The 25,260-nt window shown below is 37.0% G+C and overlaps 2 long non-coding RNA genes and 1 pseudogene across 3 annotated transcripts; 1 reads left to right on the top strand and 2 right to left on the bottom strand.

The window, feature by feature from the left end:
• Window positions 1-8,722: 8,722 nt before the first annotated feature.
• Window positions 8,723-11,594, bottom strand: LOC147565924 (subtilisin-like protease SBT3 pseudogene; annotated as a pseudogene). Its single transcript, XR_015230316.1, has one exon. The product of XR_015230316.1 is annotated as a subtilisin-like protease SBT3 pseudogene (transcript).
• A 180-nt stretch (window positions 11,595-11,774) lies between these two features.
• Window positions 11,775-12,435, top strand: LOC147565923 (uncharacterized). The gene is made up of 2 exons (XR_015237377.1): window positions 11,775-11,869; window positions 12,068-12,435. It is a non-coding gene; the product is annotated as an uncharacterized LOC147565923 (long non-coding RNA).
• A 527-nt stretch (window positions 12,436-12,962) lies between these two features.
• LOC147565922 (uncharacterized) lies at window positions 12,963-15,127 on the bottom strand. The gene is made up of 2 exons (XR_015230317.1): window positions 14,936-15,127; window positions 12,963-13,492 (listed from the first exon to the last, which is right to left on the bottom strand). It is a non-coding gene; the product is annotated as an uncharacterized LOC147565922 (long non-coding RNA).
• Window positions 15,128-25,260: the final 10,133 nt, after the last annotated feature.

The raw sequence follows: 25,260 nt of genomic DNA, 5'->3' as shown, positions 1-25,260 counted from the left end.
TTCTGCTATTGAGCGAGGAGTAACCTCACTCTTGATGCCAACTTGATGGAGACCATCAAGATGGGCCTCACGGCCGAACTAGTTAGAGGGCCTCATGGCCGAGCCCATTAGGGTTAGAGTTTAGGAGTTTCCATGTTTTAGTATTTCCTACTAAGTCTAGGTTTAGAAGTTTCTATGTTTGAGTATCTTTGATATTTAGGAATCCTAATTTGAGTCTATCTAGAAGTTTCTAAGTTCCTATAAAAAGAAGTCAGGTCTGTCTTTGTTATTCAGATCAGAGAATATTATGAATCAAGTTTATTGTTAATCAAGTTTATCGTTTTGTTCTTTACTTTATCAGTTTATTTACGTATTTTATCAGTTTATTTACGTATTTTATCATTGTTATAATGGTGGATTCCATAACTTTTACGCTTCCGCAACAATCTACATCAGTTGGTATTCAGAGCTTTAAAAAACTGGGAACAAAAGATGAAATTTTTTTCATGGATACATCTCTCCTTGAGTGTTGGAAAATTTTTCCACGTTTAGATTGGGATCCCTTTCGAGATTCAAAACAATTTTATGTTGATCGAAAATATGAAGAAAAAATTAATACCGTTTCTAAAATTCCTCTATTTGACGGTCAATATCATATAAATTTTTGGATTCAGCATATGGAAGATTGGTTCATAAACCAAGATATCCATGATGAAGATAAGGTTTTTCTCATTGAACAACATATGTCCTATGAACAATTCAATGCAATGCAATGGAGACTCATTAACCAAGGGAAAAAATTCGTCGACGATTGGACTACATTGAAAAACATCTTTAGGTATGTTTTTCTTCCTTTAGATGAATAGTTTTCATATGTGGAGACGAAGATTGAATCCAGTAGACAGTTCTCGAATGTTATTTCGGTCACCGTGTTCGATGGTATTAAAGAAGAAGTTCTTGACAAAAAGAATAAAATTTTCCCAATGACGGAGGAAAAAGAAGAACAAAGTGAATTATCCTCTTTTAGTTTGAAAAGGTCAGTTCATTCTAGTTTAGATTTGATTAAGCCATATTCCAATTTTGGTTTATAAGCAACACGAAGATGAACGTGGGAAGATCGTTCAAGTGAAGAAATTCAAGGTTGATTTTTCCATAAAGTATTATGTGGTGTTTGTGGTCTTCTTCATCAAATTAAAAGATGACGGGAGATGTTGCAATTTGTTGGAAGTTTCTTTCCTACATTTATTTTTTCAAGATTCTTTGCACTATGATATTGAAGCTTGTGACTTCGTCCAAGTGGGTGTCCTTCAACCCTAATGCACTGTTCGCTCGAAGTGGGAATTAAGGATTGCATTGTTGAGTCTCACTTGAGGGCAAGTTCGTTCTCGGTCGGGGAGTATGATGGAGACCATCAAGATGGGCCTCACGGCCGAACTAGTTAAAGGGCCTCATGGCCGAGCCCATTAGGGTTAGAGTTTAGGAGTTTCCATGTTTTAGTATTTCCTACTAAGTCTAGGTTTAGAAGTTTCTATGTTTGAGTATCTTTGATATTTAGGAATCCTAATTTGAGTCTATCTAGAAGTTTCTAAGTTCCTATAAAAGGAAGTCAGGTCTGTCCTTGTTATTCAGATCCGAGAATATTATGAATCAAGTTTATTGTTAATCAAGTTTATCGTTTTGTTCTTTACTTTATCAGTTTATTTACGTATTTTATCAGTTTATTTACGTATTTTATCATTGTTATAATGGTGGATTCCATTACTTTTACACTTCCGCAACAATCTACATCACAACTGACACCACGGAAAAATCAGAATAAGTCTTTAGATCTTCATTTAAGACTTACAGAACTAAAATTAACAAGATTAAACTAAATGTGAATTTTTATTGATAAAATGAATCAAAATTGTATGAATTAAACAACTACTAAACTCCCTTTATATAGCATTAGGGTTTTCTAAACCTAATCAAATTCGAAATAACAACTTCTCAAAAATAAAATATTAGAATTCAAAATTGTAAAACTACTAAAATATTAATTCTCCACTAACCCAAAATATGAAACTACTAAAATAACTAGATTATTAGATATCTAAGATTCTTGAGTTATTTTCTGAAAATCTCTCTATTGATGTCAAAATTTGTCAATCCTGGAATCAATCAAAACCGTGAGATCGTGATGCTGGATCCCGTTCGATTGATGAATCTGCTTCTTTGATTCCCACTCCTGAAAGCCTGGGGGAAAACCTATAAAGAGTTCAGAAGCCTCTCTGACTCTCAAGACAGTTAGATTGCCCTTTGCTGTTAAAAATTGAATATTGATTGAACCTTGGAGTTCTTAGTGAACTTACCTTCTTCGAGGTGATTTGGTTAGCTTTTATAGATATTTTTTGACTGACTGTTGGTAGACGGTGTGGATGAAGCGGTTGAGATTCACTTTTCGGGATTAAGACTACTCTTCGGTAGTTAGGAGATTTAGGATTTTCTTTTGAGTTTATCTCGTATCTTAGATATTTATGAGTTCCTCTGTTTTAGGATCCTCGATAGATATCATGCCGAGTTAATAGATTCTCTAGGAGATGTTTCCTCCTTCGAGACTATTGAAGTCCAAGTTACTTAAATACTTAGGATCCTAACCGACTGAGATCTTTGATCAGATTTGGGTTTAAGTCGGTAAGCGTTCAACGCACTTATGCCTTCCCATATTCAGGGCTTACGACATCGACCTTGCTTACATGGATTTCCCTAGTCTTCTCGTGAATCCCAGGACATACCTGGTTGTATTTGAGGCAGGACATGACTGAGGAACCTAAGACGATCGTGTCAGCCTCCCGATTCTGTGCTTAAGTGACATATCTCTTTTGACTCAACGGTCCTGTTGCTTTGAGGCGGTTTGATCCATTGGGCTTTTGATCTTTTCTTGACTTATTGACGATAGTCAACTGATGACCATTTTCTGTGTTCAAAGAATTTTCTCTCCTCTCGCTCTCTCTAAACACTTCGGCGAAGGGGCTTCCCTTCGCCGGAGGTCTGTTGAACCAAACCTTCCAAGGTAGGGGACCAAAAAGGAAATACCTCTTTAAATTAAGCGTAGTTTTGCAACAACCTAAAAGATGATCAGAATAAGAAAAGCTTTCAGAGTAAGAACGTATTTGTTTTTAGCCCAACTTGGTAAAGCATTGATTGGGTATTACTGAAGTCAACTAATTTCTGATAGAATAACTTTAAATAAATTTAGAACACTTGACTGCTCGAACATCACTATAAAACTTCAAGTAAATTGGTCCTGTGATTTCTTTTATTGGCTTTCGACCAATGCTAATTTAATCCATGTCGATCAACCATTATAGTCCTGCACAACAATCATCAATCTATAAAAATTATGACATAATCTATTGAAATAGTAAAATGTAGAGTAGGAAGATCAGACCATTTCAAACAGAAGAGGTACAAGAATTGTGACAGGTGAATACTAATAATATAAATGGCAGTGACAAAATATTCATTGTATTTCATCCTGAACATGATACGTCTCGAGCTGCATTGAATAGTTGTAAATTGCTACAGTAACACACACTAGTCTTTATGTCCACCTGAATCATGGCAATCTCTTGTATAAAATAATAGTATCACTTTTATGTTTCAAGAAACACGGAAACCTCTCACAGAAGGATCAACAACCAAGGGCGGATCTACTTGGGGGCTATCCCTAGCTGCAGCGGGATAAAATTTGTAAGAATCTCATAGGATTATAGGCATCTACTAAGGCAGCCAGGGGATTTGGTTAAATATTTTTGGGCTTATAATCCAAAAAACGGACCCTAATAGGACTTTTAGTCCTCTCTAATCCTATAAAGGGTTTCAAAACCAAAGAAATAATACAAATGGATATCTAGTCCATTTGGTGTCATCTAGAGAGAAAATACAAATCCCTAGAATACCAAATAATTTATAATACCTAAACTAACCTTCCATATATATAAGATCTAATTTAAGCTCAAATCAACCAATATTCGTTTCCCTTTTTTATCTCCCTGTTTCTCTCTCCAATTACCGACTCTAAAGGAAGAAAGAAATCATTATCTTCCTTAAATTTGTAACCGAAACCTTCTCGTCCTATCTTTATCTCTCTCTACATCTTCATCTTCTGAAACTATCCTCCATTAAAACAAAAAACTTTGTAACCGAAACCTTCTCGTCCTATCTATCTCTCTCTCTACATCTTCATCATCTGAAACTATCCTCCATTAAACAGAAAATTGAGTTTCTAAGTTCAGATAAAACTCAAACCAAATTTTATGTTTTCTGATTATGTTTCGATTGAAAATCTTTCATTAACTTGTTTTATTATCATTAGAGCTATTCAAAATCATCATCTTAATTGTTAATCAGGTAAACAATTTTCTTATTTGATGATTCTGTTTCAGATCAAGAAAGTTATTATTGTCTTTCTCTCTCTAAAGATTGTATTAATGATCACGATCTTCATGAGATTAATACTTCATTTCTAAATCTTACAAATCGAGTTTACTTATTGTTTGCAATCAATCGTCATATCAGTTATCAATAGATTTGGAGTTTATGCAAAGTATGATATTCAAATTTTCTCCAGATCTGATTTTTTTCCGTACAGATTGATGAAACGTGATTCTTTCGCACGGTTACTCATAACAGAATTAACATTATATATACTTTAGAATAAATTACCATAATGTAACGTAAATTATATAAACTTTTCCCTGCGATGTTTATCAAATTGAGAACATGATATATGTTCTGGTTCTGCAAATTTTTCACGAATAACATTAACATTATATTATTTTGTGTAAATCATACGTAATTTATGGAACATTATGTATGATTTAATATCAAAACAGTTCTCGTTTCATTATTCTAACATCTTTGATTTACATATGTAAATCCTGTGTACTTTTCTGTAAAGTACATGTAATTTATTCAAATGTTCATATAATTTACTGCAAATAATATACTTGTATATATAATTTATTTGAATTAATCTATCTCACTTTGTTATCACAGATGGAGTTCTAGGCAGAATCATCAAATCAAAATAAGGAAATCAAACTGAAATCAGATGGTTGGGATAAGATATTTACAGAACTAGGACAGTTATTTCCTGGGGGTGCAAAAGCTTTTCGATATGCTCTTAGGCAATATAGCATCAACACCGGGCATGATTTCAAATTCATAAAGAATGATTCTAAGCGTGTTACTGTTGTGTGTCCTGTTAAAGATTGCAAATGGATAGTGCATGGATGGGCACCATTGAAATGCGATTTCATGTTCATATTGAAAGACATGGAAAGGAAACATGATTTCATTATTTGTGATAAATGTGTCATTATTTTTCATAAAGTTTGCATAATTTATTGTAAATTATACATAATATCGTATTTACAATTTAGGTATATAACGTTTAAAATTATACTTTATCATTAGTATATCAGAATTTGTTGTACATCATTAAATCCATTGTAAAACATACTTATTGTATATCAGTATACAATATAAATTCCTTCATATAAGTGACCACTATCAGAAATTACAAGGTTTGATCAATTAAAACTTTTAAATTTTTGTTGTTATCATTAGTTATTTATCAAAAATTACCGAATCCTGTGGTAAATCACGGATACTTGTGAATAAATTATACATACTTTACAGTAATTTAAGTTGTACCAGACAGAAATTGACATAATTTATCAAATAGATCTCTAAAAATTGATTTATGACGAAGCTTTGAACATCAGAAACTATGTCACAACAGAAAAAACCATAAAAATCAACCCAAAATCTCACCATAACGTTGAAACAAACTTCTTTATGATGAAAAATAACCATGAAAAAAAAACTTGTGAATAAATTATACATACTTTACAGTAGTTTTGGTTAGAATTTTTGTTTCTGATTGATTCGGATAATAGGAAAGAGAAAATTGATTTGATTTCTAAATCTGTAAAGAAGAGAGAGAAAATTGATTTGAAATATCCGTGGTGATGACGTTTCGTTTTGGTTAGGATTTTTGTTTCTGATTGATTCGGATAATAGGAAAGAGAAAATTTGCTTTCCAAATCTGTTTAGAGGAGAGAGAAATTATGATTTGTTTCTATCCATTTTTTTCTAATAAATCTCCATATTTTTTGCTAATAAATCTCCACAATTTTTGCTAATAAATCTCCACGTCAAATTTGAGCGTGGGACATTAACGGTAATGTGTTTAGAAAGTGAGGGTTTTTATGTCCATAATGTAAAAGGACTAAATATCCATATTTTGAGAAGATTGAATCATAAACCTTTTTTGAACATTATTTTGGTCTATATACCCACCGACCCATTGGTTAAAGCCTCATACATTACAAGCATCAACTAGGGGATAACTTAGTGGTAAGACATTTACCTCACACAAATGAAGTCCATGCTTCAAGACTCCTTTAAAGCACTTTATGTTTGTTATTTTTCCCCTTTCCCCTTCTCAATACGTGCAGTACACTCATTTGTTTTTTTTTCTTAAACTTTGAACTAGTTCTATATTTTTTGAGGTTTTCTCTTATTTAATTTTGAACGGATATTTACTCATACATATTTACAGTTGTAAGATTTACTAAGATCTATCAAGACTAATAAAAAGTCGTAGTAAATTCCGTAGAGAGACGTGTGGAGATCAATTTTGTGTACTTTCATTTTTTATCGTAGAGATTGGCTTTATTTGTTCTCGCTACATTAACTTTTTGACGTCTTAACTAAAACTATAGGCCTCTTGTAAAATAAAGTTGTACAACATTAACCATTGAATCATAAGGATGGTTGTGAGAATAGTCCCACATGGGAGAATGAGTAACTAGCAACCAAGAATATAATGTATAGGTCCTCTCCACTCTTTGTCAATTGGTTTTGAGTTGGATGGCCACAAACTTAACATGGTATCAGAGCTAGGCCCAAACGTGATAGGTTTAAAAGCCACACGTGCTCCACGTCACCCGTAAAGAAAAAAAAATACACGTGTTAGGCTCAAAGAACCCCACACGTGAGGGGGCGTGTGAGAATAGTCCCACATGGGAGAATGGGTAACTAGCAACCAAGAATATAAAGTATAGATCCTATCCACTCATTGCCAATTGGTTTTGAGTTGGATGACCACAAACTTAACAATGACAAAATTAGATTAAGGATTATAGGGTTAATAAAAGTTTCATCTTTCTAAATTATCGACTGGCCTTTGAAGAAAAACATTAGGGTACATGTTCGTTGATTAATTTCGCTAACTGAATGTAAGTACATTAAAAATTGCGTTTTCCAAATAATAGTTCTATCGAACAAAATTTTCTTTTCTACTGTTTGTTTTACAGAAATAAGTTTGTTCCTTATCAGGTCTCAATGCACAAATAATATGAGAAAAGTCATTACATGAAAAAGAATAACAATATTGTTTTTCATATTCTTTAGAAAAGAATGTAAATTCACTGTATCAGAGGCTTGTGCAAAATGTTACCCCAAGCTAAGCAGTCGGGGATCAGACATGCCCAATTTTCAATCCCAACGATCAGTAACGATTAGCTTGGCCAATTTTTGTTAACTCTTATATACATGTACACATAAAATACGCACGTATATACATATACAAATATATATACTACGTAAGTATTCGGGACACTTTTCTATGCAAATGCCACAAACTCCACTGTAATGATAAACTCCAATGATACAAAGTTTCACATATAACAACTAACTTGGTGGTTCGACATGGGACTGACTCGGGCCACCCCGATAATCCTCGAGGTACTCGAGTGGATCGACCAATTCCAACAATTCAGACCCAAAGGCTTAGACAAAATTGCATACTGGTATGTCATCATAGTGCAGAGGCCCGCTCCAATGGTAATGGAAGCAAACCTGATCAGCTCAGGAACACAAAGCAGCAAACTCACCTTCACCAGTCCCTGGCAACAACACTTTCATGGCAGCTGCAACATCTTCAGTAAGTAATCCCTGTATTATCACAATCAACTTCATTAAGACGGATTAAAAGATTTACTACTTATGGTCTCTCTCATCTTATTTAAGTGTCTAACTTTCATCGAAGATACAAAATTCAAATAACTGAACTATGTGAATAACCAAACTATGTGAGGCTTACGATCGAAACAAAGATGTCCCGCCATTGAGAGTAAAGTTTAATTAAATAAACATGTGAATCTGAAGTTCAACAAAAGACAAACTACTGTAAGAAAAATTATCTCAGCAGTGAACTTGCCTAATTCACATGATTACAGTTTCATGTTACTTATTTTTCTCCTCAAGAACATTATTTATTTTATATTTAACTAAAGTAGAAACGAATTACAAGGTTAGCTCATCCGATATTTGGGATGAGAACAACGGTTCCAGATGCATCAACTGCCAGTTGGACGCGGTTGCAACAGTAATTTGGATCTCCAACCCTTCTAGGTCCCAATACCAACACAAATACATCTGGATGGTCTTTACGGATGGTAGCTATTGCATAATCCTTTTTTCCTCCCTGCTCTGGATAATTTAGCTTTCCTGCAAAATCAAAATTCTTTCTTTTCATATTCACATATAATGATATAGATATATATATATATGAAAAAGATCTGATATTCTGATCTCCAAAATCTGTTCATTCAATTTTAGGACCATCACCTGATGATGAAAAAGATCTGTATTCTCTTATATATATATGTATGGACCAAATGTGAGCTGCTTTTCCTAATCAATTTGCAATTAATTCATATTTATGTCAATTCATCAGAGCTACATCAACAAGGAAGAAGAAAGGCAATTAAACAGACACAGGAACTGCTACGACTCTTGTAGCTACAAGTGGACTTGTTACAACATATTTACCACCATTTTCAACCCAACTAAGTGATCCATGAACTACTTCTTGTTTCATCAACTTTGGTCCTCCAATAGCAACTCTGAAACTTTTCTTTTCAAACTTCTCCTTGAAAACTAGTGTGTCTGGAATTACGGTTACATCAAATCCGTTCATGGATGTCAACTTAGCTCTATAAGTTGATATTCCATCCCCAACATTAGTCACCGTCCTGTGAAATTCTTGTACAAGTTTAGTATGAGAAGACGAGTCATTCACATTGAAGAAGGCAATGAAAGATGGGTAGTTGAGATCTGTAGACGGGTTTGAACCATTGCAACTGTAAGACCTTGTAATCGTTTGGATTTGCTCGGCGGTGTAGTTCAATGAACAGAGAAAATTAACATAATCTTCAGCATTTGCATCGTAAATGAGCCCAGGATCGATGGCTTTGTTTGGATTAACATGACCCGAACCCATAGAAAGTGGGGTAGCGGGTCGGTTATTATCTCCAATATCTTTGATTGGGCTGAGAGTGTCATCTAAGGTGTCCGCTGTTGTCATTATGGCCGACCGGATTGCTGCTGAACTCCATTTTGGATGTAGCCCCTTCAATAGTGCAGCTACACCTGCCATGTGAGGGCAAGACATCGAAGTTCCTATTGATAATTCAAAGTCACTAAATAATGGCGGACCCAATCCGCTTACTGGAGTAGCTTTAGGCCATGCTGCTAGAATTAAAGTTCCAGGAGCCATGATATCAGGCTTCAAGATGCTTGGACAACTTGAAGATGGTCCTCTGGAACTATAATAGTCTACTCTTGGTGTTGGATTACCTTTTCTTCTACCAACATGAGTCAATCCGAATTTTAAACTTGCTCTTGGATCAGAACTCATCTTAATGAAGTCCAAGATAGATTTGCCATCACTCAAACTTACAAAAACAGCTGGAAACGAGGTCTTGAAATTGAGGTATTGAGGTTTGTTCAATATAAAGATACCTCCAGCAACATTTGCACTCCGCACATTACTGACTTGTAAATGAATCGAATCATCAGTGCCTAAACAAACTACTATCTTGAAGCCAACAATATTCCTGAGAACTTTTCTACTATTGCACCTGTTCATGAACACCAGAGGAACTTGGGTCAAGGATGAATTGTTAAAAGGGGAAAGGGATGAACCATAAAATGAGGCTCCATTGCTTAGACTAACAAGTCCAATGAATTCACGATCAATTGTACCCGCAGCAACGGTTAGAACCCAAGGTATTTCATTAGCTACAGTTCCATATGAAGGACCACGATTTCCTGCGCATGTTGCTACAAATATACCATTCTCCATTGCTGCAAAGGAACCTATTGCAATTCCATCCTCATACAGAGGAACCCCAGACGAGCCAATTGATAGGGAAAGGACATCAACCCCATCCTCAATTGCTTGGTCCATTGCAGCTAGGATATCAGATGTATAACCACCAACAGCACCCTCCCAAATGGCCTTGTAGATGGCCAAACGTGCCTGCGGAGCCATCCCTCTTGCTGTTCCGTTGGCATAGCCAAAGTACGATGCCCCTTTGACATAATTTCCAGCAGCCGTAGATGAAGTATGGGTCCCATGTCCATCAATATCACGTGGCGAATTCATTGAGATCGTCAAATTTGGTTTATTGCTAATTAGACCTTTGTTGAAGAACCGAGCTCCGATTAGTTTCTTGTTGCACATTGAAGAATTGAACTGAACTCCATCAACACATTTTCCTTTCCATCTCGATGGAACTTTAGTCATCCCATCATCTCTATAACTTCGACTCTCAGGCCAAACCCCCGTATCAACCACACCAATTATTACATCTTTGCCATAATTTGAAGCCGGCCATGCACCCGACACAGAGTTAAGATGAAGGCATCGAGAAGAATGGGTTGTATGGGTCATAACACGATTATCCGGAAACGAAGAAACAAAACCATGTGATTTCTTTAGTGTTTCTAACTCAGAAGAAGAAAGACTGGCACTAAAGCCATGGACAACATTAATATAAGTATAAATAAGACTACTCCTAGTCTCAGAGTAGTGTTGGGAAGCAGAAGATAATGTTGAGGCATACCAACTATGATGACTAGAAAAGGCTTTCGGCATGGCCGATAAGTCCATGTGAATGATATATGTCTGTAAGTTGGTTGAGGTGGAGGTTGAATGTAAGAATGTGATGAACAAGAAACAGATGAACATCATAATAGTTTGACTACTACTAAAATCCATGGATGAATAAGAAACAGAGTAGCAGAGAAACAATGAAACAGTAAAGGGTTTTGCAAGTAGAAAACCCAAGAAGGGGATGCAAGGAAAGGGTAGACAACTAATCACAAGAAACAGAACCAAGGAAGAAAATGAATTTCAGAGAGAGATGGAGAGAAACATACATACTCAGCCAGTAAATATCAGAGATCAGTGATGAACTCAGACAGAAAAGAAGTAAAATTATGCAAGAAAATCTCCTTGTTCCTCCATCATTTTCTCGAAGCCCTAACTTTACTCTCACTGTGGTACGGGAAACTGAGGTTTAACATCTAACAGAATGAAATTATATCACGGCATTGTGCGAATGATTGCCCTAATAGTTGGTGTAGCAGCGAAACAAGAAGCTAACACAAAACCCTTTCCGTGACGACAACAGTGTGATTCTTTTGGAAGACCTCCATCATGGAGAACAAGAGAGAGAGAGGAAGAACAAGAAGTGACGAGAGTGAGAACAAACAGAAAACAAAAATGATGCTATGCCCGGCGGTTTTCCCGGCCCAATCCCGGCCAGCCGAGTTGGCAGGCCAACCGGGCATAGCATCCTGAGTTGGCATAGGAAAGGGATTAGTTTTACAAAGTTTACAATTTGGTCCCTCAAATTTGAACCCTTTTAAGTTGAGTCCTTTTTCTACTAATAACCTAAAACACGGGATTTCACTTTCACTTTCCCTCTTCCAACTAAAAGCTAGGGCAGAACAAGATTTTGAACTCTCCAATCCATTGCATCATCAGGTAAGTCCATTAATGGGTTTTTTTAGATTATTCACTCATCCACCTTTAGTTCTTCCTTCCTCATCTCTTCAACCCCTTAACTATTCATCCATGGACGAATCTCGGGTATTACTTACTTTGCCCTAATTTCATTCCATTTTTTATGGGTAACTGGGTAATCACTCTAGTCTATTACTGTTATTATTGTTACATTTTCAGGTGAAAGTTGGGGTTTTTATTCCTCTTCATGACAATCTAGATGAAAATAACTCAATCCCTACATTCCCAATCTTCGAGGGCATCAATTCTGTAGGTTGAAACAATATGTCCATTACAGATAAACGAGGGCAAAACTAGGTTCTCTTGGCGCCTTGGCGATGGAGACACTGTGGTAGCCATAGATATGGTGATGGTAGCAACGGGTGATTTGTGGTTGGTAATGGTGATGGTGGAGAAGATGGAGTCTTCTTGTTTTCTTATTTTGAGATGAATATGATGTGATAATACATTAGTTTGGATATGTTTATAAGGTGTTTGATGTATTTACTCTGAGAAATTTTATGTTTGAAATTTTTTTATGATTATAAGTTTAATGATGTAGGACTGTAGGTTGAATGCTTCAAACCTCAACATAAAAGATTAGAAATTTGGTAGATTAATTAAACCATTTTAAGAACTTTTGTGTATCAGGCATTCAAAGTGCAGGAAGATTATTGAGCCAAACTCCATCTAAACTGAATCAAATAAAAAAAATCCCATTGTTCTTTTGCTTGTCTATCTCAAATTAGTATTCAATACTAAGAGTGACTTAGTTTCAAGATTGTGACTCCCCCCTCCCCAACTGCTAGCAATTTTGTATAGGGTGAAGTTAAAAGGTAGGGATTTATTGGCAATTGAAGTTAACTTTTGATGAAGAATATCCCCCTCTTTGTTGAGATTCAGCCTAATGGGGTACTCTTTTGGTTGGGTAGAAGTGTTTCTGACCATGAATAAAAGTAAAAAATCTTTCTTGACATTTGAGTGAGATTTACCGTCATCTTGTTTCACTGTAACAATACTATACATTATGAAATAGATATTCTAAAGTTAGGCTGCCGAAGATCGAACATAAACATGACCAAAAAACTGCATTAATCTCTCCTAACAAGTACAAGCTTATAGGTTTCAAATTGGATGAAGTTGGACGTAGTCGAAAAAATTAAAACTTAGCAAGTCACAAAATCACTCTTCTACTCGTAGAAAATAGTCAAAAGCTTGATACTACGCTTTCCTCTGCATGCGTCAATTGAGGCATCAATTCTGTTGATAATTACAACTTCGTTATAGAATAACAGTCGCAGAGTTCTCTTCTTCTCCTATAGAAGTACTTTTGGCTATTTATTTTGATTTCCTCGCTCCTCCGCACAATAAAAGATGAAATATGTAACACATAACGTGTAATATGTAGCGATCTTCACAACAATCTATCTTCAGCAACGTTAATGTTCTCTTCCTGATTTTGTTCAACTGGGATGAAAACACTATTTTGGGTTCTGCAGGGTTTTACGGGAATCACATTATGCGCGACAACGAGTGTATTCATGCCAAAGCCATGGCAGATGATGTACCTCTACACAGTCCTCCTTCACATCACTAGATTTGGAACTACAAGAATTACACCCAAATTAGTAACAACACAGTAGACCCCAATTAGTAACAAACAACGCAACACAACAAATTAGTAACAGCAAATTAGGTCACACAAAATTATGTTTGTGCTTGAAATATGAAATACAAGATTTAGATTCCTATCTTAGATTATGCAGTAATAACTAAGAAAAATGTAATGGATAATTTATTGAACTCATCTTCTAGCTAGGACTTCAAAATTTCTTAACAGAAGTCTTAGATTATGTATGATACCATAAGCAAAGTGTAAAGAGTAGAATAACAAAATCAATAACAAAACATTCATCAAATCAATAGCAACCACATTAAAAACTAGGCCAAAATCGTTTCTTTGACTAACAAAATCAGTTACAAAGCAAACTTGAAGAATAACAAATTAGGTTAAAATGAGTGACAAATAAAGGGCTAAATCATCCCTAAAACGACTTTAGCAAGAGCAACAACCGGGTTCTTCAAATCGTTGATACGATTGATGTATTTCGTAAAGAGAGCGAGAGAGAGAGAGAGAGAGAGAGAGAGAGAGAGAGAGAGAGAGAGAGAGAGAGAGAGAGAGAGAGAGAGAGAGTGAAAATCTAAGAAGAACATGACCCAAAATGAAACTGTACCAATCGAGGAGAGAACACGACGCGCTAGGTGATTTCCATCTATAACTCATTAACAGCAATTAAGGTGAAATTGATTTTACATCTATAATTGCTTATTATATCTAATTATGGAGATTAAATATAGGATCAAATCAGATTTAATGTACATGGAGACCGAACTTCAGTATACAAACTTGTATAACATCGGATAGTTATGCAAAAAAAGTTCATAAACCACGAAATTTTCTCCACTTCTCCAGTACCACTCTATGCCATAAACTCAAGATACATACTTCAATTTTACATGGAACTACCTAAACTTGCATATAATATACAAATTTGATTTGCTTCCCTAGATTTTTCTATTGATAATAACCAAATTATAAAATCAGCTAATTCAAACTGAATATCTTGAAATCATGAAACTTAGAATATCTTCAACTTTATTAAAGAATTAGGGTTTCAATTCAATTCAATCCAAATACAACAAACCAATTTGTAAAATCAAAGAAACAACAACAAATATATATAATTAAAGAAGGAAATAATTTTAAAGATTGAAATTAAACTTAATTTTGATAAATTTTGTGATTGTTCTAGTGGTGGTGGTGGTGGTGGTGAAGAGATAAAGGGTTAAATTTAGTGGAAGAGGATCAATAAAAAAAGAAAAAGAGTAAAATTAGTGCTGTTGTGTTATGGGGTTATACCTGGATAGGGTGAGAACTGCAAAACAACAGAAAGAAAGATACCCTATACTCCATTAAACACATAAAAACCCTAGAATTTCAACAAAATCTTACTAGTTATGTTGTTCGATTTTGAGTTCAAAAATTACCTGATGATGCCTGGAGTTGAATCGAGTGAAGGAGCTGTATTTCTCGAGTGATTTGAAGCAAAACCCTAGAATTTCTCGAGTGATTTGAAGCAAACCTTGCTGGAATCGAGTTGGAAGAGGGAAAGTGAAGTGAAACCCTAGGTTTTAGTTTTTTTTTTTTTTTGTTGGCAGCTAAGCAAAAGAGGGAAAGTTAAAGAATCCCGTGTTTTGGTTCCACTTATTTTAAAAAGGACTCAACTCAGAAAGCATTAAATTTGAGGGACCAAAATGTAAATATTGAAACATCCCTCCCTTCAAGCTGCCAACTCATGATGCTATGCCCGGTTGGCGTGCCAACTCGGATGGCCGGGATTGGGTCGGGAAATCCGTCGGGCATAGCATCATTTTTGAACAGAAAATAGCAGAGAGTGAACTACTTTTGATCAGAAAAGGAAATAGAGTTATTAGAGGAGGTCGTTGCTATAATGGCATAGAGCCCTATGTCATAGGAACAACTGGCAGTCACTTTTTTTTTTATGAGAAATTGGTCGCGAAATGGGTCCAACCACATCCCGAAAGTTGATGCGGTTGGCCCTTATTGGTCTTGATATTTCCCCCTCCACATGCCAAGATCAATGAGAACCGCCTACATCAGTTCTCGGACTGTGCTTGGTCTCATTTTCAGACCAAATAACATTTTTGTTTTTTTTATTTAGACGTCTGTAGGTAAATTGAAATCATACTAACCTACATATTATCTTTAACAATAGGGCTATTTCGTCCGACAATGCACGTCCAGAAATAATCCAAGAAGACAAAATTGTCACATGACACTAGCAATTTTATCTTCTCGGACCATTCAGGGCATTTACTGTCAGGCAAAATAACATTTCCCTACCTTTAAAGTTTATTCTTATTTTTTTTTACTCTTTCTCTCTCTTCTCACTCTCTCTCCTCCATTTTCTATCGACGATAATAGAAGTACTATGTCGTCTGCAGTCCTTCGTATGAGACAAGAGGAGGAGAGTGGAGAAAAAAATACTGTGGAAAAGATGTAAATAATACATAGGGAGATGAGAGACAAAATGAAGAAGACGGTTACAACGGGGCTCATGGTGGTGGTGTAGAAGATGTAGACTCTTCCACTAATTAGTTTACAGACTTCAAAATAGAAAAGTCAGAAGAAAATAATCGCCTCTTTAGACTAAATGGGTGCCCCTATACCAGGGGTCAAGAGATGAGTAGCTTATTGGATAATGTAAGAGCATATCGCTTGCAAAATTGAAAAATTTCAATTCTAAGGTGTCGTTTGGCAACCAGAAGTAGAAATACTTTTGCTTGTAGTAGAAGTTCTTTTACTTTAAAAAAGTCAAAAAGTTAGTTTGGTAACTCAATTTACTTTTGATAATTTTATTTTTCTTTCTCATAGAGATACTTGATTTTAATTAGGATTTGTTCAAGATTTCCACGATTAGTCTTGTATACGAAGTAGTGGTGATTTTGGTAGTAGTGGTGGTGCTAGAAGGTATGGTTATGGGTTTTGGTGGTGGTTGAGGTTTGATGGTGGTGGTGGTAGAGAGGTTTGATGGTGGCATCGGTGGTGGTGGAGGTGAAGGAGTTGAAGGAGATGTCCTTCGACCAAGGTGACAATGCGAACAAATTGTCGGATAGGACAATTGATGTGGAAGATCATCAAGTCCGATTGATTTAGGGATCGTAGAGTTGTAGCTAGAGACCAACTACGATCGTCGAATTACGAAGTAATTCGCGGCTAACTTCGATCGGATCCTTTAACGGGTTACACATAAGAGTGACAAATTGATCTAGGATATGACTAGTGGGAGTGAGATATAATCATGGGAGTGTCCCATAAACATATCTCATAGGCCTAAAAAGGAATTAGGCAAAGATGGTACAAAAAGGCCAAAAACAGGGTTTTTGAGCCTAGGCCGATTCGGGCACTTTTAGGGCTCGGATTGGGCTGATTTTTTGAGGGACGTTTCCTTATGTTATGAACATTAAATCTGCCAATTTTGGCTGGGTTTGGACGTCATCTCCTTAGGGAATTGAGAAAATACCAATAGTTGCTATTTTCGACTATTTCCCTAAATCTTATTCTAAAGGGTGTTTTAGGAAACCTAAAAGGAGGTGGATTCTCATTAGGGTTCTATATAAACACTCTTAGGGCAGATAATAAGGTGTGGAATTTCTCTCTAAGCTTTCTTACTCTACCACATCAAGTAGAGAGGAAAAAGTGAGCTAATTCCCATTAACTATCTATCTAGTCAAAGAAGAAGGTGTTCTTCTATCCAACCACCATTGGTGTGCTAGCTATACAACAAGGTGGGAGATCAAATTGATTGCTCGTGTCCCAAGTAGAGGAGCTACACTTGAAGCTCTTGGTCTTCTTCAATCAATTCAACTAGTTCGAGGGAAAAGCGATTAAGGTAATCTACTATCTCCGTTAGTTTAATTACTAGTTTTTGCATGTGATCCTGGGAATACTAGTGTAGACATTAGATGTCTTATTTCCGCTATAAACACTAGTAGAAGGGTGTAAATCCCTACAGTGGCGTCAGAGCCTCTTGCAATTAACTAGTTTTTGCTAAGAATCGAACTAGTTCACATTGGATATGATTGATAGTTCAATAAATTGAGTTTATAAAAGTATTTTAAAAAGTGTTTTTAAAAATTATTTAAACTCACAATTTGATATTATTGAATGGGATTCAATGAATTTCAAATTGAGAATCAAATTGTTAAAAAGTATTTTAAAAGTCTCAATTTGATTGAATTTCAAACTAATCCATGCTTGATTAAATTGATAGTTATGTTTAAAAAGATTTTAAACATATAATTTGATTAATTTTGAATTGGATTCAAAGATTTTTCAAATTGATTTCAAAATTGTTCTTTGGAAAATTTCAAAAACCTAGATTTTGATCCAAAATTGGTTTGATTAAGAGTTGTTTTAAGTTTTGGAAACTTTTGAAAAACAAAAATTTGGAATTTTAGAAGTGTTCTAAAAGAAGTGTTTTGAGTTTTAGGAAACTCTCAAAACAAAATTTGGAAATTTTAAAAGTTTCTACAAGTTTTGTAAAAATTTTAGAAGTGTTCTAAAAGATTTCAAAATTTAGAAAAGTTTTAAAATTGGCAGTTAGCAAATAAGATTTGCACAACAAAAAAAAAAAAAAAATTTTTGGAAACTAGGGTTTTGAAAAACCCTAGTGTCCGGCCAGGAAGCTTCCTGGCCAGACCAGAAGCTCCTGGATGCGTCCTCTGGACGCGTCCAGAGCAGCTGCTGAGACGCGTTTAGGACGCGACCAGCAGCTGCGACAGAAGCTTCTGGACGCGTCTTGAAGACGCGTCCAGAGCAGCTGTTGGGACGCGTCTTGGAGACGCGACCAGCAGCTGCGGAGGGAGCTTCCTGGACGCGTCTAGGACGCGTCCAGAGCACTCGACCAGACGCGTCTGGGAGGTTCTGGGTGTCTCGGACTAGTCCGAGACACCTAGTGCTGGTCCGGTCCAGCACCAGACACGTCTAGGACGCGTCCTGTGCATGGACTAGCGTCCTGGCTCCGGGCCAGGACGAGACCAGGCCTTGATAGGCCTCGGCCAGGACATGCCGGCCCTATGGGCCGTGCTATGTCCGGACCTTGTCCGAGCCCTTTTGTGGGCTTGGGCCGGGACTTGTCTAGGACTTGTCCTGGGCTTTTCCGAGGCTTTTCGGACCACGAAAAGGGACCATCATTCGAGTGGGAGTTTTTGCCAAAATTTCTTCCGATTCCAACCAAATAATTCCAAAATCAATCCGGGCCATCCAAGGGCCCAAAACGGATTTCTCTTTAAACTGATTTATGAAATCATTAAGAATCGAACCAATATTTTTTCCGAAATTGACCCGGGCTTTCTCGAGCCCAAAACGGAGTTTTTCTTAAAGATGATTTTAGAAATCATAAAAGATAAAAACGAGAACGCACCATTAGTCGAATTCTTTGAATTTAGACTTAAGGTAGGTCATGTGACATGTGATGTCAACAAAAGTATCTCCCAAGATTATCATGCATATATAATTCTTAGCCTTGATATATTATATGATTGCATGTGATGTGAATGCGGGAAACTAGTATGGCCATAGATTTATTTCTTTATTCTTGTTTTAAGCACGGATGGGTGCATGCTTTGTAATTAATTTTAATTTTAAGTTTATACGATCTGCGAATCGTTAGAGTCTTGTAATTAGAGTTTAGGGTCAATGAATCCATTGAAGAAACTCGAGGATGGAATCCAAAGGCGAGTGGGAGAAATCAATGGAGGTTCAAAGATGGAGATCTAGACGAACCAAAAGGCGAAACAAGAAGAAAACCAAAGGAGATTAGATCTTCTAGGTTAGGGGCCATACTAGGATCCATGTCTGCTTGATTTACTTTCTCGCGCGCATTTACTTACTTATTTACGCTTTATGTCGTGGATGTTAGTTAGGCTAAATAGTTCACTATAACAAACGCCAGACTAGCGTAAAAGTCCCCAAAACGTAATCTTGAGTAATCGCCTATCCAGATTAAGACACTCGTTGCGCCCTTGTTCGAGGAAGGTGGGTCGGCCTTCGCAGAGTACCTCCTCTACCTTGGGACAATGCGGGTAGGTCTATAGAAGAGGCCTACACGTCTAAATGGTTCTACTCAACGAGATCAGCAAGAGAGTCTTGGATACTCGAGGCAAAAGGATAGATTAGTCATTCATTAATGAAATCTATCAACCAAGAGTCATAAGGTATGATCAGTGAAGTAGTTCACTCACCCGGAATGACGGAGTCAAAGGGTAGGGCCTTCGTCCGCTTTACTCCGAAGAACTGGGGTCTTGGAATCACTTATTCAATCGGGGACGATTTTTATTGAATAATGTGGGAAAACTAAGTTTTTCAAAAACGATAACGAGTTTTAAAACTTTGCCATTTCTTTTATGTAGTTCAAAGATGACAAAAGATATTTTCAACTTCCGCTCACTTCTCGACAAGGAGAAGCTAAATGAGCACAACTTCCTTGACTGGGAGAGGAACCTGGGAATAGTTCTCAGGATGGAAGGAAAGCAACATGTACTAGAAACTCCAATTCCTGTATTGGATGATGATTCGACTAAAGAAGAGATAGATGAAGAAAGGAGTGTGCGGAAAAAGGCAGAGCCTGTAACTTGCTTAATGCTAGCAACCATGGAACCGACTCTGCAAGAACAGTTCATAGACATGGATGCTTACTCCATGATGCGACAACTTCGGGAAATGTTCCAGAAACAGTCGAGATTGGAGAGGTTTGAAACCTCCAAAGCAATTATGGACATGCGCCTTGAAAAGGGAAAACCAGTTGGGCCTCATGTTCGTCAAATGATCAGGCTCATGGGCAAGCTGGCTAAACTAGGTTTCCCTTATAGCCAACAGACGGCTACCGACACTATCCTTCACTCCCTCCATAGTGGTTTTAATCAGTTTAAGATGAACTACAACATGAATGGATGGGATAAAACGTTGGAGGAACTTCATTCTATGCTTCTAACAGCCGAAAAGGACGTCGCTATAGTGGAGACTAAGAAGGACGTTCTTATGGTACAAAAGGACAAAGGGTTCAAGAAAGGTGGAAAACAGAAGAAGAAAACCGCGTCAAAAGGTAAAGGCAAACGAGTTGCCAAATCTAAAGACAAAGGTCCTCCTCCTGACACCATATGTTTCTACTGTGATGGCAAGGGCCACTGGAAAAGAAACTGCCCTAAGTTCTTGGAGGACAAGAAGAATGGAACAGTGGCTTCCAATTCAGGTATAAACAGTTAACTTATCAAATACTGTAAAATTCCCAAACCTTGGTATATGATACCTAAAATTGCCCTATCATTGTGAATGGACAGGTGCAGCTGGGAACTGAGTATTTGGCTAAGGAAGACAAGATCCAAGAGGGAGCAGAAGCCTCGACTGCTAAGGATGCTGAAAGGGATCGAAGTCTACTTTAGGCACTATTCTAGATTAATAGTTTTTCTAGTTTTTAACATCATCTCTGTACTAAGTATTACGGAGAATCAATAAAGAACTTTATTTCTAAATTGAGATATTTATAAGTGCTAAATTTAACAAATTATACCAAAAGATTCTAAACTTGGTCAAAAACCTATAAGATAGGTTCATCCCAATCCAAAAGGGATGAGGACAACAAGTCCACTATAACCAAAACATGAATCATACTGACAAGAAAGAAAGTCTTGAGTCAGAAACAGAGATTGATCTTCAAACGTACTTCTAACCTATCCATATTTGGAGTGTCCAAATGGATTAAGATGAAGAACACGAATCAAACTCTATCCTCCAAATCCATTAGTCTAGACACAGTTTCTCACAAAACTACCAAAATTCCGTCTAAAGCTAAATCTGTAAAAGCGTTACAAAACTAGCTAATATCTGACGCAATTTCTTTTTGAAAGAAATTTGGGCTTCTTCCATAACCAATCAAGAGAACAAAGTGTTTGTTGCTCATGATAGTATTCTTCTAATAATTAGCACTAATTATTACAAGAATAAGTGGGAGAGAAAAGTACAAGTCGATTTAATTCGATCATGAGAAAAATCATGGAGAGTCATGAAGAACAATCATGCAACTTGTACAAGACGATTAAATTCGACCAAGAGCAACAAACTGCGGCTCCTCGGAAAAGGAAAGGTTAAAGATATGATCTTATAAACCCATCGCACAAAAGCAAATGTCATTCGCCGGAGAACTCTCAAAACAAGTGAAAGTGTCTCTAAAGGAATATCTCAAAGTAGTTGAGAAAATTCCAAATTGTTGTTCAAAAGCCCTAAAAAGTCAAATCTCAAAGACTCAGAAAATAAAGGTTATTTCTGAAGAGATAAAAGACCTGCGCAGAAACGGAAACTGACTCTAGATTTTGGCTAGAAGCCAAAATCATCATGGAATCCATATCTCGTCAAGACATGAAGCTTGATAATTTAAGTCAACAGAAGACCTAAATTGGTTTTCCAAAGTAGAAAACTGAGAAGGATGGAAACATTCATGTTTCCCGAAACTAGACAAGAAGAATAAGATTCTTCCAATCAAGTTATGTCCACAAGCATGCTTCAGAAATCTATCGACGGATTAAAAGCACGCAAGAGTTAGAATCTTCGATTCAAAAAGGCAATCAAAGAAGTTTGATTCCTGAGGAATGAAGAAAATCTTGAATCACGAGTTTCAATAAGGTAAGTGGGAGAAACAAACCTTCCGGGTCCGTATGCTGAGTACATACAAAAGATTGAGTACGACATAAGATGTTGTATAACAGTAACGAACTGACTCAATAAAGGACCACACACAAAAGGATAAAATGCCATTTTGAGCATCTGAAGATCTATAAGCATAGATCAAAAGGATGATAGGATTAGAGAGACTCAGTACGCTGAGATGCTTGAGATCCGAAACAGAAAATCTAAGACTCGGAAAGTCTAAAAGATTTCGACCCAAAAATTCATGACAGAGGGCGTTGCAAAACTCGGAGTCTGAAAAGACACCGATGAGCTAGCACGCATGAGAGAGACATTTATGTTCGAAAACATAAAGTCAATCATGTTGGACATGATTAGCATTTAAACATCCAAATTCGGATTGGAAAACCGAAACACTACTTAGTACATCCTAGAAGGCTAAAGGATGAAGTAGTACAAAATTGAACATGTCATCGTAGCAAACTTTCAGACATGGAAGGAAAGTAGGCTAAAAGTGTTTAAGCCGGGAACTGTTGCAAATACTACATAAAGAATTAAAAGCCTTAACTCTAGTAAAAGTTACTAGAAATTATCAAGGTTGAAGATAACCGTCTTCAAATTAATTGATAATTAGCAAAGTTTAAAACCGACTACCACGGTAGTCAAACTGAACTGTCACCTAAGACATAGTATGAGATTCATACACAGTCTAAGGCATGAGGTATAATTTTAAACCTCGACGAGTAAAACTGAGTGGGTAAAAAGAGTTTTACGGAAGAGGCTCAGATTTACAACTCTCGTTATCAGAAATAATAGAGTTATTTCACAAGTCGTCTAAATTTGGTTTAGTATTTAAACGACAGTCCATTGATGATAAAACATTCCGAATAGGTTTGTCAGATACGTGATCTGATGAATGAAACCCTATTAAGTGAACTTGGAATATTTATTATCGAATACCTGGTCCAGGTCATTGCATGGACAACAATGACTCACGAAGACTAGCACGGGAGTCGATGGGATAGCGCAGTTTCATGGGCTATAGGAATAGTATATTCTATTCGACTACGTGGGTGTGTAAAAGGTTTATACACTGGATAACCCTCAAATGAGAAGTACATCACTCGTGATGAACGTCAATACTTCTCATAAAGACAATTGGAGAGATTCCTCAAAACATGAGTGCTCCACTCATCTTATGTAAGGAATGCCCGACTTTGGTTCCGTTAAACGCCGCGCCGTAAAAGGAGGTTATAAAGGCGGATACTGGGAAGGACAGTATAGACATGAAGTTAAGTGGGAGCGCAAGAATGGATTGTGTCACCCTAATCACATTAGGTACAAAGTGTCTCAAGGCCACTTGATGAGTAGCAACTGAAAATGCGTGGCCGCGCTCAAACGGATTAAAAGTTAATCGTTTGTCTTTTACAGTTGTACTCGGATATCAAGAAAGTCTGAATGACGTGACGTATCAGATGGGATACTAAATTGACACGGGAATCGAGGCATTGCACTTGTTCTAAGTCCAAGTGGGAGTCTGAAGGAGTTGAAGGAGATGTCCTTCGACCAAGGTGACAATGCGAACAAATTGTCGGATAGGACAATTGATGTGGAAGATCATCAAGTCCGATTGATTTAGGGATCGTAGAGTTGTAGCTAGAGACCAACTACGATCGTCGAATTACGAAGTAATTCGCGGCTAACTTCGATCGGATCCTACAACGGGTTACACATAAGAGTGACAAATTGATCTAGGATATGACTAGTGGGAGTGAGATATAATCACGGGAGTGTCCCATAAACATATCTCATAGGCCTAAAAAGGAATTAGGCAAAGATAGTACAAAAAGGCCAAAAACAGGGTTTTTGGGCCTAGGCCGATTCGGGCACTTTTAGGGATCGGATTGGACTGATTTTTTGAGGGACGTTTCCTTATGTTATGAACATTAAATCTGCCAATTTTGGCTGGGTTTGGACGTCATCTCCTTAGGGAATTGAGAAAATACCAATAGTTGCTATTTTTGACTATTTCCCTAAATCTTATTCTAAAGGGTGTTTTAGGAAACCTAAAAGGAGGTGGATTCTCATTAGGGTTCTATATAAACACTCTTAGGGCAGAGAATAAGGTGTGGAATTTCTCTCTAAGCTTTCTTACTCTACCACATCAAGTAGAGAGGAGAAAGTGAGCTAATTCCCATTAACTATCTATCTAGTCAAAGAAGAAGGTGTTCTTCTATCCAACCACCATTGGTGTGCTAGCTATACAACAAGGTGGGAGATCAAATTGATTGCTCGTGTCCCAAGTAGAGGAGCTACACTTGAAGCTCTTGGTCTTCTTCAATCAATTCAACTAGTTCGAGGGAAAAGCGATTAAGGTAATCTACTATCTCCGTTAGTTTAATTACTAGTTTTTGCATGTGATCCTGGGAATACTAGTGTAGACATTAGATGTCTTATTTCCGCTATAAACACTAGTAGAAGGGTGTAAATCCCTACAGGATGTATGATGGTGGAAGTACGGTGGTGGTGGTGATGGTGGAAGTACGGTGGTGGTGATGGTGGAAATACGGTGGTGGCGGTGGATAAGGTATGTGAGTGATAGTGACGGAGTTATGGTGGTGGTGGAGGTAGATAGTGGCGATGGTGGTGGAAGTACGTTGGTGGTAACAGTGGAAATACGTTGGTGGTGGTGGATAAGGTATGTGAGTGATAGTGGCGGAGTTATGGTGGTGGTGGTATGGTGATGGTGGTAAAGGTGGTGGATAAGATATGTAGGTGGTACTGATGGAGGTACCGTGGTGGCGGTGGCGGTGGTGGTGGTGGCGGTGGTGGTGAAGGTACAATGATAGTGGTGGTGGTGGTGGTGGTGGAGCTACGAGGTGGTTGTTGTCGAGGTGTGGTGGTGTATAGTGGTGGTGGTGGTGGTGGTACGAAGGTGGTGGTTAAGGTGTGGCTGTGCTAGTTGAGGTAGGGTGGTGGTGAGGGTAGAATGGTATAGTAGAAGTTTAGTTGTGGTAGTGGAGCCGAGATAGACAAAAAAAAATTCGTCAAGTAAAATTCATGCATGTCTCAAAAAAAAGTTACTTTACTTTGAAGTCAAACGCTAAAA

The sequence above is a fragment of the Eschscholzia californica genome, unplaced genomic scaffold (genome assembly GCF_041429995.1).
Source record: "Eschscholzia californica isolate CP2 unplaced genomic scaffold, dmEscCali1.0.p SCAF_1, whole genome shotgun sequence".
NCBI classification, from domain to species: Eukaryota; Viridiplantae; Streptophyta; class Magnoliopsida; order Ranunculales; family Papaveraceae; genus Eschscholzia; species Eschscholzia californica.
This window is presented reverse-complemented; position numbering and strand designations above follow the sequence as displayed.